Below are 5,185 nucleotides of genomic sequence, written 5' to 3' on the forward strand. Positions count from 1 at the left end.
GTAATACAAACAAATAATCCAAATTGCATACCTACTACTACCTATATGTCATGTTTAAATACCCTTTGGAGAACCTTCCAAAGGTTTACAAAGATAGTCGACGGCCAAACCTACAGAAACAATTAAACAAAAATAGGTCTAAGATATACTAAATCAATTGGCCCATTAACAAAGGTTTGATTAAATATGTATTTAATGATGGGAACATTACAGTTCTTTTGTCCCAAAATTTGTTTGTCCTCAAGCAAATACAAATTCGATTCTTGGAAACCTTTTGTAATTAGCTTCTTTAGTTTCAAGTAAGGTACCAAGTAGATCTTATCATCATAGTAAATGATATCATCAATAACTTTGTCTTTCATCATGTAAATATCCATCCATCAACTAACATGCAAAATGGTTCTTGGAGTACTCGACCAATAGATGGGCCTGCCAATTATCCAAGGAATGGGGCAAGGTGTTGATTGTTATGTTTTCACTTGTAGCGTTTGGGATCTTATCATGTTTTAAAATGGCCTCCATCTTCTTGATTGTGACTTCCCTCGATCTTTTATTTGACATAATTCTTAGTAGCACCTTCTTGTCATCTGTCTCAAATGAAAAGTTCATCCTCTTGAAACTTTGGGTGTACTGGTCAAGGATTTCCATCCACTGGATGACAAATATGACATCAGTATCAACCAAATCTATGAAAAAGAAATCATCTGCCAAGGTATAATTTGATAATTAAGAGATAATTTCCACAAGAAGTCATATTGTGATATTGCTATTAGGGTTTAACTATGTGATTTTGAGTCAAACTCATTGACCCATGTTTCATGAGTAGTGATTCAAAATGAATCCATCTTTCATGAGAATAAATGAAACACTTAGCACTCATTGGATCTAGGTGATGCTCACAGGGGTGAAGCACTAGGAGATAATTTCCACAGCAAGTCATATTGTGATGTTGCTATCAAGATTTAACTATGTGATTTTAAGTCAAACTCATTGACCCATGTTTCATGAGTAGTGATTCAACATGAATCAATCTCTCATGAGAATAAATGGAACACTTAGCACTCATTGGATCTAGGTGATGCTCACAGGGGTGAAGCACTGGAACTTTCTGGGAGGTCACCCATTCTAGTTTTACTCCAGCCTGAGCGCGCTTAACTACAGAGTTTCCTCCATGGTTAAACCCAAAGCTTACAACCCCATTTGCAAAACCTTCACCAAGTGTTGTGCCTTATGAACCATTCATTAGAAAGCCCCTTAAGCTCATCAATTGATAAGTAGGAGATAATGTCCAAAGCAAGTCATATTGTGATATTGCTATCAGGATTTAGCTGTGTGATTTTGAGTCAAACTCATTGACCCATGTTTCATGAGTAGTGATTCAACATGAATCCATATCTCATGAGAATAAATGGAACACTTAGCACTCATTAGATCTAGGTGATGCTTACAGGGGTGAAGCACCAGGACTTCCCAAGAGGTTACCCATCCCAATACTACTCTAGCCTGAGCCTGCTTAACTACAAAGTTTCCCCCATGGTTAAACCCAAAGCTTGCAGCCCCATTTGCAAAACCATCACCAAGTGTTATGCCTTATGAATGATTCATTAGAAAGTCCCTTAAGCTCATCAAATGATAAGTAGGAGATAATTTCCACAGCAAGTCATATTGTGATATTGCTATTAGGATTTAATTGTGTGATTGAGTATGAAGCATTCATTAGAAAGCCCCTTAAGCTCATCAATTGATAAGTAGGAGATAATTTTCACAACAAGTCATATTGTGATATTGCTATCAGGATTTAACTGTGTGATTTTGAGTCAAACTCATTGACCCATGTTTCATGAGTAGTGATTCAACATGAATCCATCTCTCATGAGAATAAATGGAACACTTAGCACTCACTGGATCTAGGTGATGTTGACAGGGTTGAAGCATCGGGACTTCTCGGGAGGTCACCCATCTTAGTGTTACTCCAGCCTGAGCGAGCTTAACTACGATGTTTCCTCCATGGTTAAACCCAAAGCTTGCAACCCCATTTTCAAAATCACTCATTAGAAAGCCCCTTAAGCTCATCAATTGATAAGTAGGAGATAATTTCCACAAGTCATATTGTGATATTGCTATTAGGATTTAATTGTGTGATTTTAAGTCAAACTCATTGACCCATGTTTCATGAGTAGTGATTCAACAGGAATCCATCTCTCATGAGAATAAATGGAACACTTAGCACTCATTGGATCTAGGTGATTCTCATAGGGGTGAAGCACCGGGACTTCTCAAGAGGTCACCCATCCCAGTACTACTCCAGCCTGAGTGCGCTTAACAACAAAGTTTCCTTTATGGTTAAACCTAAAGCTTGCAACCTCACTTGCAAAGCTTCACCAAGTGTTGTGCCTTATGAACAATTCATCCTTAAGCTCATCAATTGATAAGTAGGAGATAATTTCCATAGCAAGTCATATTGTGATATCTATCAAAATTTAACTATGTGATTTTGAGTCAAACTCATTGACCCATGTTTCATGAGTAGTGATTCAACATGAATCCATCTCTCATGAGAATAAATGGAACACTTAGCACTCATTGGATCTAGGTGATTCTCATAGGGGTGAAGCACCGGGACTTCCCGGGAGGTCACCCACCCTAGTACTACTCCAGCTTGAGAGTGCTTAACTAAGGAGTTTCCTCCATGGTTAAACCCAAAGCTTGCAACCCCATTTGCAAAACCATTCATTAGAAAGCCCCTTAAACTCATCAACTGATAAGTAGGAGATAATTTCCATAGCAAGTCATATTGTGATATTGCTATCAGGATTTTAACTATGTGATTTTGAGTCAAACTCATTGACCCATGTTTCATGAGTAGTGATTCAACATGAATCCATCTCTCATGAGAATAAATGGAACACTTAGAACTCATTGGATCTAGGTGATGCTTACAAGGGTGAAGCACCAGGACTTCTTGGGAGGTCACCCATCCCAGTACTATTACAGCCTGAGCAGGCTTAACTATAGAGTTTCCTCCGTGGTTAAACCCAAAGCTTGCAACCCCATTTGCAAAACCTTCACCAAGTGTTGTGCCTTATGAACCATTCATTAAAAAGCCCCTTAAGTTCATCAATTGATAAGTAGGAGATAATTTCCACAGCAAGTCATATTGTGATAGTGCTATCAAGATTTAACTATGTGATTTTGAGTAGGTACTTGTCCTTCATGCAAGTTAATTTCTTTTTGAGTAGGCACTTGTCCTTCATCATCATTACGAAACACCTCAATGTAATGAATCTTTCCCTTCCCAAGGCAACAATGACCTGGTCCCCATGGTTCCTTGCACGTAAAATAAAGCTTTTTCCTCCAGAGCTCTTGTCGAGAGTCTTCATCCAACAAAGTTTTTTTCTAAATTGGCTCCTTGTCTTTGTCTTCTTATGGGGATGGTGTTGGTGTAGCTATGTGAGTTATGGAGGAAGATACGGACATGTCACACACCTTCTTAATAGCTTCATTGAGTGATCACGAGTTGAACCCTTTGATCTAGCCTCTCAAAGGCTCTCTCAGCCCATCTGAATAACACAATTCGACGTCTTTCAGAGATGTTTGTGACTAGTTCTAACAGCCTTTGGAACTCAATGGTATAATTGTCTACCATACCTATTTTCTTTAGGTGAGCTAGATCTTTGAAGTTTAGTTCAGGATCCTTCCCATCAAACTGAGCAATGAGTCTCTTGGTGAACTCAACATAAGAGGTTACTTGGTCATGGCTGAGAGTGACCAATCCATGGTGTCACCACTCTTGTGCCACTCCTATATGGAGTGTTGCAAACTTGATTGCTCCCTCTTCAAGCATCGAGTTGAGTTGGAAATATGTGTTTGCCTTCAAAACCCATGCTTGTGTTGTAATGGCTCTAGATCCATCAAATGGTGATAAGTTTATACCTTTTTGATCTTTCTCCTGAGATCATCATTAAAATAATTGCAATTTCCCCCACCTGAATATCTCATTCTTAAATCAATTGTCTTTATAAGACATATCAACTTTCACATTCGGATTCCTCCAATCTTCCCGAAGTTCTTCTTGCATTTTTTAAAAGCGTGCTCTCTTTCTTTGCATGGTGCTTTCATCCTTGGAAGGAAGATGGGTATCGAGGGTTGAGAGCGGGAGGGTTCAAAGTTTGTCCTTCCTAAAACAAAGTCATCACTATGCCCAATTTGTTCTCTTGTTATCTTTCCCTCGACTTGTTTTGTAGTGTTTCTCGCTTAAGCGTTTGGGTTTCATTAATTTGCATTTGATTTTAGCTGCTTAAAAGATTCACGAGTTTTGTCATAGGATCCTGATGTATTTCGCCTTCTCTTTAGGTATAAACTTGCATTCACTTCCACAGGCTAGCAGAATCATTGGCTCTAATACCACTATAATGTTTCGCTTCTCTCAGAGACTTTGTTGGCGTATGGTAGCAACAAATGTCTGTACGGTAGCAGCAGATGGGTCATACATTAGTAGCAGAGGGTTGTACGATTGCGGCAAAGGGTCATACGATGGGAGTAGAGGTGGTCGTACAGTGGGAGCAAAGGTGGTCATACGGTGGGAAGCAAAGGTGGTCATACGATGCAAGCATAGGTGGTCGTACAGTTCAATTTGAGAGGTATGTGTGCAAGGGGGAGGGTCATACGGTGCTAGTTGGATGACCGTACAATTGGGGAGGATGGTTGTACGGTGCAGGAGGCAACCATAAAGAGTGCAACTGGATGGTGTACGATGGAGGATGGTGGGAAGAATATGCAAAGATGTTAAAGCATTCGATCTGATAAGTAAGATACACCATAAAGATTGAATACGCACAAAACAACAATTCGGAATCAGATCTATAATATAGATGCAAATAACAGTAGCGTTCTGATTTGACAAATTTGAGCCAAACAATATAGAGGAAATAGAGTGAGGGTTAAATCCCACCAAATTTGAAAAGCCAAGTAGGGAAGATCTTCCACTTCCAAAATGGTGAACCATCCAGAACTCCAATAGGAATTCGTAGTACAAAGAAATATTTTAAATCACATACCTACTACTACCTATATGTCGTGCTTCAATACCTTTTGGAGAACTTCTCAATGGTTTACAAAGATAGCCAACAGCCAAACCTACAAAAACAATTAAATAAAAATGGGCCTGAGATGTACTAAATCAATC

This window comes from Cupressus sempervirens, chromosome 11 (genome assembly GCF_028749045.1).
Source record: "Cupressus sempervirens isolate cs-2001-9-10 chromosome 11, ASM2874904v1, whole genome shotgun sequence".
Lineage (NCBI taxonomy): Eukaryota > Viridiplantae > Streptophyta > Pinopsida > Cupressales > Cupressaceae > Cupressus > Cupressus sempervirens.